Raw genomic sequence first — 12,885 nt, 5'->3', positions numbered from 1 at the left:
CCCAACCATCGTCCCTTTGCCGCCACTGACCATGGATCGGTTGGCTTCTTTGTTTCAACTTTACTCAAATTTTAATATGAATAAATCGAGTTCTCGCTTACTCTTTGTGTTATCTTGAGTGCAATTCTTTTATGATGATACGAGGATAACCAAGACCCGGACTCAATCGAAATACCTCCCTACGTAGCCAAAGAAATACTACAGGAAGGGGAAGGGGGACCAGTAATAGAGGACACCGAACCCATCAACGTAGGAACCGAACTAGAACCCCAAGAACTTAGGATAGGGACTACCTTGAGCTCTACCGAAAGGGCCGATTTCATAGACCTCCTAAATGAATTCAAAGACGTTTTCGCTTGGTCCTACAAGGACATGCCAGGGATCGAAAGGGATATCGCTGAACATAGGATTCAGATTAAGCCAGGTTTCAAACCTGTGAAACAGAAGCTTTGACGAATGAGAACAGAATGGGCTCTAAAGATTAAGGAAGAAGTTGACAAGCAATTCAAAGCCGGGTTCATCAAAGTTTCCGAGTATTCTGACTGGGTAGCTAACATAGTACCCGTACCCAAGAAGGATGGGAGAATCCGCGTTTGTGTTGACTTTAGGGACTTAAACAAAGCAAGTCCAAAAGATGACTTCCCTCTACCTCACATCAACATATTAGTGGACAACACCGCTGACCACGCATTACTGTCCTTCATGGATGGGTATGCGGGTTATAACCAAATCAAGATGGCCATGGAAGATATGCATAAGACCGCATTCGTCACCCAATGGGGAACCTATTGCTATACGGTAATGCCGTTTGGATTAATCAACGCCGGAGCTACATATCAACGCACCGCAACTACACTCCTACATGACATGATGCACAAAGAAGTTGAGGTATACGTAGATGACATGATTGTCAAATCTAAGGAAAGAGAGGGACATATCGCAAACCTTCGCAAGTTCTTCGCAAGACCACGAAAGTACAACATGAGGCTCAATCCTCAGAAATGCACGTTCGGGGTAACATCTGGTAAACTCCTGGGATACGTTGTTAGCCAACGAGGTATAGAAATAGGTCCTTCCAAAATCAAAGCTCTGATCGAAATGCCACAACCTCAAACAGAAAAGGAAGTCAGAGGATTCCTGCGAAAAGTACAGTACATAAGTCGATTCATATCGAAACTTACGATGATTTGTGAGCCTATCTTCAAGAAACTCAAGAAAACAGACCACACCATGTGGGATGACGATTGTCAAAAGGCATTCGACCGGATCAAGGAGATATTGGCTAAACCACCAGTGCTCATGCCACCACAACGAGATCAACCTCTTGGTTTATATCTCACAAGAATCAAAAAAAACGCCATGGGTGCCATGTCGCTCAAATCGTAGGGAAGTGAAGAAAGAGCTATCTACTATCTTAGTAAGAAGTTCTTGGAATACGAGTGCAAATACTCACAACTCGAAAAGACATGCCTCGCTCTTGTGTGGGCAACGAAGAAGCTACGCCATTACATGCTTAGCTACTCCGTCAAAATATACTCCAAAATGGATCCAGTCAAATACCTCTTCGAGAAACCCGTCCTCAACGGACGCCTAGCAAGATGGACCTTGATGCTCTCGGACCGACCTCAAATACGTGCCACTGAAAGTTATAAAAGGTCGCGCCGTCGCCGAATTCTTCGCAGAAAATCCTATCGATGACGCACAAACAATAGATACTTGGTCATTTCCAGACGAGGATATACTCCAAACTGATGTAGACTCCTGGGACCTATACTTTGATGGAGCATCAAACTTAAGAGGATTCGGAATAGGAGTGTTGCTCATTTCTCCTGAAGGCGAGCATACACCAATTGCTGTCAAACTCGACTTCGAGGTGACAAACAATGCCGCAGAATACGAAGCTTGTCTCATTGGACTACAAGCGGCAGTGAGCTTGGGCATTAAAAACCTCCGAGTACATGGGGATTCATCACTAATCATTAACCAAGTTACAGGATCTTGGAAAATCCGAAGCGAAAGCCTCGCACCTTATCAGGCTAGAATAGACCAAGTCGCTCAATTCTTTGATCACGTAACCTACCTACACCTACCTCGGGAGGAAAATCAATTTGCAGACGCTCTTGCGAAACTTGCATCATTGATTAATATGCCAGATCACATGGTGGAAATGCCTTTGTGCATCGAACGACGGTCAGAGCCGGCTTATGTCCACCAAATCACCGATGAAGAGGAAATCGTGCAGGAACCCTGGTTCCAAGCAATCCTGAATTTTAAGCTTAATGGTACCTACCCCCCGGATATGGATAAGAGGGGACAACGTGCTATACGCCTACTAGCTTCCCAATACATTCTGATGCAAGGAGAATTATACAAAAGAACACCTCTTGGTGTGGTCCTACATTGCCTTGATCATTCACAAGCACGAAAGGTGATGGAAGAAGTCCACGAGGGAGAATGCGGTCCTCACATGAGTGGGCCCATGATGGCAAAGAAAATCACACGTTTGGGATATTATTGGACCACAATGGAATCCGATTGCATCAAATACGTAAGACATTGCCACAACTGCCAAATCTTCGGGAATGTACAACATGTCCCTCCTTCATTGCTCTATACAATGACATCCCCTTGGCCATTTTCTGCATGGGGAATTGACATAATCGGGAAGATATCCCCGCCGAACAGAGGTCACTGTTTCATTCTAGTAGCAATCGACTATTTCACCAAATGGGTAGAAGCGGCTTCTACACTGTCTTCTTACTAAAAATGTGGCAAAGTTCATACAAAACAACATCATCTGTCGGTATGGTTGCCCACATGAAATCATTAGCGATAACGGATCATATTTCCAAGCTGAGACCGAATAATTGCTAACCAAATACATGATTAAGCATCACCACTCTTCGCCCTATAGACCACAGACTAACGGCGCGGTAGAGGTGGCAAACAAGAATGTTGTCACAATCCTCAAGAAAATGATTGACAACTATAGAGATTGGCCAAGCAAGATACCCTTTGCTTTATGGGGGTATCGTACATCCGTCAGACGCCCACCGGGCTACTCCTTTCTATTTGACCTATGGCATGGAAGCTGTACAACCAGTCGAGCTAGAAATACCATCCTTGCGTATTTTGCTAGAAAGTCAAATCCCGGAAGCCGATTGGAAGAGGGATAGATATGAAGAGCTTATCCTCCTGGATGAACGTAGGCTACGCGCCTTACATAATGTCCAAACATATCAAGCTCGTATCAAACGAGCTTTCAACAAAAGGGTTAGGCCAAGAAACATCAAAGAAGGAGACTTAGTGCTCAAATCGGTTAGAGCTCTTTTACCTGTCGACCCACGGGGAAAATTCAAACCTAATTGGGCCGGACCATTTCTAGTCAAATCCATACTCCCAGGGGGTGCGGTTAGGATCACAGACCTAGATGGGAATGAGTTTTCAAACCCAACAAACCTTGACCAACTGAAACGATACTATGCCTAGAATAGGAATGAAAATGCGCCTCGCGTAACCCCACGTGTCGCTCTTGTGGCACTAACTAAACGGCCCCTGGCCAAGCTGAAATAAGCTAAATGTCACTGTGCTCTTGCATTTTGACAAATTTGTCATCCTCGTATCATCAAACAAACTAAATTCGCACCTTCAGAGTAAGCAAAAGCTCATGCTTATTTTCTACGTTCATTACAATCTCTTGCTTCGAACAATTATTCTTTTACATTTACTCGAACTACGCGCAAGGGTTTGATTTCGCTTTTTAAGTGAATACGTAGGCAATCCTTCAAGGGATTCAACCCATTATATCTAAAATGTAAATAGAAGGACATTTGCATTGCATTTGAAATTCGACAAGAATAATAGATAGAAAATCACAACGGTTTCATAACCACTTAACCTTTTTTATTTCATTCATCTTCTAATAATAATACGCTACATAATAAAAAATAGAATAGGCTAGGATTCTAAAAACCCCACCTTTTTATTACAACCACAATAATAATAATAATCAAATAATGATAAAAGATTCGGGCTATTCCTCCATCTTCCCCTTGCCCTTGTCATTCTTGTCATATTTCTTGTCACGACCTCGAGCTGGACGCTCTTGCGCCACTTCAGACCTAATCACCAACGGTCTTTCTCGAGGCCTAGCTTTTCCATTCTTGCCAATCACCATTTCCGCGACAGGAGTAGTCTTTGGTTTCTTCGAAGGATGAACAACTTGAAACCCGGCTTCTTCTTCTCCCTCTGTCAGATGCTTCTCTTTCTCTTTCTCTCCATCGCGCACCTTGTAGTCGATGGGCTCGCGCTTCCTCAACTTCTCGCGCTCTTCCGGAGTTGTAACCTTTCTCCACCTCAGATAAGAATCCGACACCCATAAAGCATTGGCGGAGAAATTCAAGAACCACATGTTTCTTTGGGCCTATTTAATGGCCCACTCTCTTCGGCTTTCTGTAGTAAGCGCCATAGCAGTCTGCGGGACGGTATCAAGCCTTGGGATCGTCTGTTTCAGCCCAACTTGTCTCATCAGCCTTTCCGGAAAGATGCATACCATAAACTCCAATCCGGGAATGCGCACCGACCTAGTGGGATCCAAAGAAGACACTCCAAAGAATGCGGACTTGAGGTGCCACCACGGAACGACCCACCTAATCAACGGGCCATCATCACTCTTCGACTTGTTCTTCCAATAATCACAGACCCTTAGTGAAGTCCACTATGTACAACCTCGTCCTCATCGCAATCGAACGGGCATGATAGGAAAGCGCATGAACCGGGGCTCGATCAATCGTAAGCGCTCCATAAGCCAAACCTACCAAAAGCAGGTATTAGACATCGAAAAAAAAAAAAAAAAAAAAAAAAAAAAAAACAAAAAACAAAAAAAAAACAAAAACAAAAAAAAAAAAAAAAAAAAAAAAAGAAAAAAAAGGTGTCTTTTACCTGCAAAATGACGGGACTCCTCAAGAACGGCAGATCACGGTTGGATTTCCTATTATCCAAACCCAATATAATCTCTCCTAGGCATAAGCAAGTTAGGCTCCTACGCAGCTCCATCTGCTCAACAAGGCCCAAAAGACGGGGATCACCTCTCAAGTCTTCATCAACATGCCCTGGAAGACATACACATGCAACAAGCAAAAGCCAAATGCCCTCCTCCTAGCAACATGAGAAACGGTGGGGTCGGCCCTATTGATGAATCGATCTATAAAGTCCAACATTCTCACACCTTTTGAGGTAACTAGACGGTCCACCTCAAGCCTAGTCAATCCGAGCAAATCTCTAAATTTGCTTTTGTACCCTTGAGAAGTAGAAGGAATGGCAGGCAAATGTTCGGGGTCCCATCCACCAATAGCAGCAATTTCTTCAGGAAAGGGGCAAATATCACTTCCAGGGAACGCAAAAACATGGAAATTTGGGTCCCAATAGTCAAGGCAAGCATCCAAGAACGGTTTCACAACCTTGATGAGTTTCAAACTCAACAACGATCCAAAGTTATAAGAGCCCATATCATGCTTCTCCATATTTGAAAATTCGTTGGTCCATTCCTTCAAGCGGATCTCCAAAGTATTCATGATGAGAAAATTTATTTTGAAGAATTTTGTGTATTTAGACGAAGATGAGACGGAAGATTTGTGTGAATAAAAGCTCCATCGACGTTTCTATTTATACTAATTGCTGTTTCCAAAAATCCGTCAGAACGGAACAACTTTGAAACAGGCGCACTGACTGCGCGCTCTTCAAAGGGACGCAGCTCATGCTGCGCCTCTTCCCGAGCTTCACTACGTGATTTTCCGCGTTGGATCTTTCCTAATTCCATAACGAATAATTTCCTATTCCTACAGGTTATTATTTTGGTAAATACGGGAAGATTACCATGTTTCAGGTTTCCTAATTTCGCGGGCACGCATTTCGAGGCGACATCGACATTTCTGCCATTATATCACACTTATATATTTTCATTTTAGGAAATAAATTTCATTTTCATTTTAGGAAATAATTTTCATTTTAATTTCAACTTGTATATATTGATTTCTATTCTTTAATTTCATTTCTAAACTTATAGATTTCCATTTTTTTCTTTTTTAGGGGGTAACCCTCCCTACCGTCCGGTCATTTCCGGCAAATTTTTGCATTTTTTGCATTTTTCGCGTTCTTTTGAGTCTCTCATTTTGCGCTAATTAAGGCCATATGTATATAAAAATGTATGCTTTGCGTGTTTTTTCTATGTAAATTTCGGCAGCATGACGGCGCAAACCGTCATCTACCAAACCTGTTCGAAACTAACCTGCAGATACAAGCAACGCAACCCAGCAGCAAAAGCACTCAGGCCATCGTATATATACCAAACGGAGGAAATGTGCAACAGACTGGGGGCTCGAGCCCCAAACAAAGTCCAAAAAAAAATGTTCAAAATCAATGTACAAGTGTGCAAAATACGACGAAAGCTACACGAAACTACTGCTGGGCGCCCTCCAACTCTGCAACTCTTGCCGCAAGAGCGGCATTCTCGGCGTCCCGAACCTCGAGCTCCCTCAACAAGTGAGCTGTCTCCTCCCGAGACTGGGTCAACTCTCGCTCCAGCCCGCGGTCACCCTGTAAACAATAAATTGGCTCATGTCAATCGATTCAAGCAAAACTAGAAAAATCAAAAATCAAAAAGGGGATAGGCGTAAGGTTCATACCTGACGACCTCGACCGCCGACAAGTGCCTCGACGGCAGTAGCTCGCAGCCGGTTGGCCACCCTCCACAACGCCACAAACCGAGACGGCGCAACCTGCATTTTCAAAAAGAAATTCTCAAACAATTGAACAAACTCAACCAAATGTGTTCTTACACAAAGGTTATACAAGTTAGAGGCTCACCCTCCGAATCGATCTTGCCATCGTCCGTGCCAAGATCCGTCACAGCTACGTCAAAGTCACGCAGCTCGGAGATCGTCGTCCTCCCGGTCGCGTCAGTGTACTCGAGGGTCTCGGGGTACTCTGGGGGCTCGATGCCCGCCGCCTCGACCTCCTACAAAGACAAATGGTTCTCATCAATCGATGATCTTTCATCATGATTCTCAAAAATCAAATCAAAAGGAAAAATAAAAGATACTTACCACCACCGGCCAGTACGCCAATCTCCCGTAAAGAAATGCCGAGTAGTCCTCGCCAGGAAGAAGAAGGGCGTCACCACTGACACCAGCCAAGTCCGCCTCCCTCTCAGCCTCAGAAGGCTCCCTAAACATCGTCCTGGGAGGATCGACGGGAACCGTCAACACGCCCCGCGAGCACTGACGAGCCAAGCGCTCGCCCAAGTACCACACAGACCCATCGACGTCCTCAACAAAGCGGCGCCCGAGCTCCTAGGTCGAAGGACCTCAGCCACAAAAGGAGGCGCTCCAGCGTACTCCGCCCAAGGTCGGGGCACCCACTGAGACAAGATAAAAAGGATCATTCCTACGATCAATTAAAAGCAAAAATAAGAAGCGCGAGCGAATATAAGTGGGATACTCACGCTCACCAAGAGCGTTCACGCCCCGCCGGTAGACGTTGTGAGAAGAACGCTTGCTCTTCGTCCGACATCACCCAATCCTCACCACGGATAGGCCCTCTCCAGCAGCTCCGTCCTCTTGGGCGCGAGGCTCGGGAAGTAGGAGTACACCCACGCCTGCAAAAACAAAATAATCAATGACGATCTTTCGTGATTTGATAAAGAAAAGGAATTTACTTTGGTCTAAAGGAAGGTTCATACCTCCAAAGAGAGTCCAGTCCGATACTCTCCAGGAGAAGTCCCTTTCTCCATCAACTCCGGACGAACCATGGCACTCATGAAGCGGATGAGGACCGCAAAAACCAAGAAAGATGACCCGTCCCCAACGTCCTAGGGAACTCGGGTCGAAAAGGAAGGGAAGTAGCTTCGTCGACACCTCTCGCCCTTGTCTCCGAGGTAAATCGAAGACAGAAACCACCGAGCCCGCAGCATTTGAGCCCTCTCCGCTCACCAGACAGGAGGAGGAGCCGTCTCCCTCCCGTCAATCGTCACCGGTAGCCGGGGTCTTCCGGCAAAGTAGTCTCGAACGTAGAATCGGGTATCAAACCCGGCAATGTAACACCTTCGGCGACAAGTTCCACCCCGATCAATCTCTCGCCTCGAGTCCGCCCTTATGGCGCCTCTCCGCCACACCACCCCTCGGTCTCGCACGCACTGTAAATCATGCCGTAATCCTCCAAAGTGACTCCCACCTCACCAAAAGGCATGTGAAACGTAGAAGTCGTATCCCAGAATCGGTCCAAGAAAGCACGAACCAGGCTAAGGTTAGCCCGCAACTTCCTCTTCGCGATATCCCTCCAGACCTGCACCAAAGGACCGAAGGCTCCACGCTCGATCATGGCCCTCTCCTCCGCCGACAGCCGCTCGTAGTGCTCCATCGCTGTCGTGTAACCCGAGAATGACCTAATGTTCCCGGCCTCCTATTGTGATTTGAAACAAAGCTATCTTTAGTTTTGAATGAAATTCGAAAGAAATTTGGACAAAAGAATTAATAGGGATGAGTAGTGAGTAGTGAATTCCTATTTACCAAACTCTTCACCGTCCCGTAGGACAGGTGACCCTCTGCAGCCCACACCAGGTGCCTGCTCTCCCAAGTCTCAGCCCACGCAGGAGCTCCCCTCAGCTGACGACCTCCTCGTCCGACATTGGCCCGTCTCGGGGCCTCCTCCTCCTCGACGGCCTCCTCCTCGTGAGCCTCGTCCCCGGCAGCCATCACCGCAGCGGTAAAGGCCTGCTCTAAAGCCTCCTCGACAGTAGCAGTGTCAATCTCCATGGGAGCTCTCCCATAAGTAGAAGCCTCATCACCTGCAACATTAAAGCAAATTTAGGCCGCGTCACATGACGACAAGCCTTGGTTAAGGGATTTTCGAGCCTTCTCTAAGCCACGAAACCGCTCCTTTTTCGCCATCCTTGGCCATATTCCCACCTACCCGATCACTCATGTGATAAATTGGGTCAAGTCAAGCCTAATTCGAAGCCTAGTTCCGGGTTCGAGTCGAAATTTCGGCAGCATTTCGTTATAATGGCGATTATGCCCTAGAAAAGTGTCCTGAAAAAGCTGTCACAAACCAAAATTTCGAGATGGTATAAAGTTTACCCATCATTCAAGGATCCCAAATATCAAGTTCCACCGCAAATGGGCATTCCTAAGGCTATTTTCGAAGCAATTTACTTGCTCACCAGAAACCGTCTCAAATTTCACTCGAAGGCTCAAAACTTGATGAAAATTCGAAACAAATACATGGTTATGTTCCTAACACTACCTACTATCCATTTCTAATGTCAATTTGACAAGGCAAATTCATTTGGGGGAAAAGCCCCAAATTTTCGATCGAAAGGGTCATAAACCCTAGATTTTTTCGGCTCAAAATTGGACAAATGTAGAAGATTAATGCAAGATTGAGACACATACCTCGATTAGTCATGATTAATGCAAGCTTTTGAATCAAACCTTGGCGGAAATGGTGAAGATTTGAGAGAGAAATGTGTGATTTATGTTTCGAGCAAATGAATACAAAGCCTCCTGATTTTCGCGTTTTTACGCAGGAAAATCAATTTAGGGAATAGACGCAGCAGGCGCTACGCCTCTTCCAAGAGACGCAGCTCTTGCTGCGCCTCTTTCTTTTGTTCCCTCCATACGGATTTTCAAAAATTCGTTATGAATTCGTTATTTGTGGGCCCATCTTTGGTGCGCCTCTTCCCCGATTCTATTTTCATTCTTTTGGTCCGTTTGACGATTTTCTTTCGTTCCAGCCCGCATTTCCAAGCCCGCAGCAGACTGTTGCGTATTATTTATTCCGTCCAAGACCTTCTGCTTGTCGCAACGAGCATTCATTCCTTCACAGAATTCGACACACCTTCATTATGTTTCCAGTGAGAGTAAGCGGATATACTTTCCCTCTCATGACAAGAAGAATCTGTAACACCCACCATTTTAATAAATCTCATTTATTTGATTTTCGTTAAAGAGGTTTATTTTTATTTCTTTTTATACTAATTTTGGTTTAATGTTTTATTTAACACCATTTTTTTTATTAATTTGAGTCCTATTTTATAAATGGACCGACTTTTAATTATATGTCACATTTTTATAAAATGGGAAAACGATTCTGGTTCATCACCTTTTTGGATAGTGTTAATAGTAATTTTAATACAAAACATTTTATACACTTTGTATTTATTAAAACTTATGAGATAATATTTACAACATCCCTTTTACTTATTGTTATTTAAAATATTTATTCTTATGTAACATGGTAAGATATTTTTGGTTGTTTAAACATCCATTTTGACCAATCAACTTAAAACTTTTAAGAAGCTTTATTTCTTATTTAGTCTCTTATAAACCCTACCCTTTGTGTAAATTCATTAGGGTTTCATTCAAACAAAAATCATATTCCTGCCGCTGCTGCTACGTTTCTTTCTTTCAAAAAAATTTTACGTACGTGCTTGCCTTCTTGCTTCTTTATTTTCGTTTTACAATTAATCTACGTACGTGCTTGCCTTCTTGCTTCTTTATTTCGATCGACCTTCCCTCATCATCCGTACATCATATTCTAAGGGTTTGTAGAGGAGATATTGAAGCTAGCATATGTGGATTCGGATTCATAACAAGGTAACTTCGACGTTACTCGGTATTACATCGATTTAATTGTTGTAGTTGTATGTATTATTGGATTTTTAATGTTTTATGATGATTTATTGATACATATGATTTTTGAAAACCTTTAATTTCTGATCTTTTGATATCCATAATTTATTTTGACTAGGTATAATTTTATTTTGTCAATAGGGTATTTATTTTGGTTGATTTACAAGTTTTATTATCAAATCGATTATTATGATATAAAGATAGGTTAAATTCGTTTTTATGATTTCCAAGAGGTTTAAATTATTTTTCTGGGTTAAATGATAGATTTTAAGTTACCATGAATTTTCGTGGTAATTAATTTGGAGTTTTAGTATTTATTTCGTAATTTAAAGTATTGACGCAGTTTCTGCGATTATAGCGATTCTGTTCGGTTTTAAATATGTTAAAAATACTAAATAAAATTGTAAATTTACAATATTTTAGTATATGGCAGAGACATGGAGTATTAGGTTGTGTATAAATTTTTAGGTCTTCAATCATTATTTTCGATTTATGGTGTATTTTACAAGTTTGATGAAAACCGTTGTTAAATCTGTCAAATATGTTTGTCTGTTTGTAAAAATCATATCACTTGTTTCTATTTCGAATTTGCAAAAGTGTAAAGAATAAACTCACTTTATTTTAAAGTGTAGAGTCTGCATAAAAAATGTCATAAGATTTGAACTTACGGTTTGGTCAGAATAAATTATTTGTGAACAGCTCGTCTGTAAAACGCGTTTCTGACTTTTCTCAAAGATTCATTTTTAAAAGATATTTTGCTTTTGATACAGTAGCTAATCTTTTTCTGAAGATTTATCATGTTTAATTATGTTTAAAATTATACCTTGCCTTAAAATGTTTTCTAAAAGTGGATTTATGAACTGAAACATTATGGGTGACGTTTTCTGACAGGTTTTAGAAATGAATTTTTAGACCCCTGATACTTTCGTAATTTAAAGTTTGTCAAAAAAATGAAAGTTGTAGCTAAAATCTAGAGGAAACCATGAAAATTGGTCTTGCATCATTTCGATTTTTCTGTAATTAATTATGAATTTTACAATACTGCTGTTCAGTTTTATAAACTAATATAGAACTCCGTCTCATTAAAGCCTAACTAATAAGTCTTTACTAAAGTACCATAAGTCAAAGGATTGTCTTTAAAGTTTAATTTCAGTAACTTAATTTATTTAAAGTCCTTAAATAAATTTTATACTTTTGGTTTTAAGTTTAAGTTTTCTAATTCGAAGAAAATAAAAGTGTAGTTCACTTACGAACCATTTGAAAAATATACTATATCACTTGGGATATTTTTAAGTTTGGAATAATGAAAGTAATGGCAAAGAATAATAAACTAAGGCATACGGTTTTACTAAAACAGCTATATGATTGGGTATCCTGCGGGCGGTACAGATCGTCGTAGAGTCATGTACATGTACTTAGACTAGGACTTCGCACTGCGTGGTAAGTCGTGTCCTATTATAGTTTGTTGTCTAGTTAGTGAGCTTGCAGTTGGTCATCTTAGCGTAACACTGGGTTCCCGAAACTAGTAAAGATGCTGCGGTGTCAAAAGTATAGCTAAAGTGAAAATCTAGCCTGAACTATATTATTTCCATTATGTCATTTGAGATATTTTGCTTTTAAGCATGCAGCACGTTGGTTAACGTGATTTGGTAATCATATTTTGTTACTTATGTTTTATAACATTTCAATTTACTTTGATATATTATTTGCATCTGTAACATTTATATCATGTGATATGGCTGGGAGAACGTCGAGTTACTCCCATTTGATTGTGGGTCATTATGTTTATAACATGACAAAAAGTTAGCTTTTTGGGATTTCTGTGAGCTAGCGAGTAGTTTGCGATCCTACTCTTTTTCTGCTTTCTTTTATGGTTTTTAGTTTTAACACTTTTGAGGAATTTTGTTTTCGCCCTTTTTATAAAAGTGGCATTTGTTTAGACTTAACCATTTAATTTTATCCTTGAGAATTTTATACATTCTCAATTTATAACAGTTAGAACTTTTATCTTTGTGTATTTAATCCCATTCGACAGTGTTTCCGCCACTGTTTTGCACTAGATTTTATAGGGGATTACAGGTTGGTATCGAGCATCATCGCTCCCGACGCTCACACATTGATCTTTAGGAAAATGCCTAATAAATGATTTGACTAAATAAATGATTTAGTGAGAGATGGGTAGAAATCAATAAGGACT

This window comes from Silene latifolia, chromosome 8 (genome assembly GCF_048544455.1).
Source record: "Silene latifolia isolate original U9 population chromosome 8, ASM4854445v1, whole genome shotgun sequence".
NCBI classification, from domain to species: domain Eukaryota; kingdom Viridiplantae; phylum Streptophyta; class Magnoliopsida; order Caryophyllales; family Caryophyllaceae; genus Silene; species Silene latifolia.
This window is presented reverse-complemented; position numbering follows the sequence as displayed.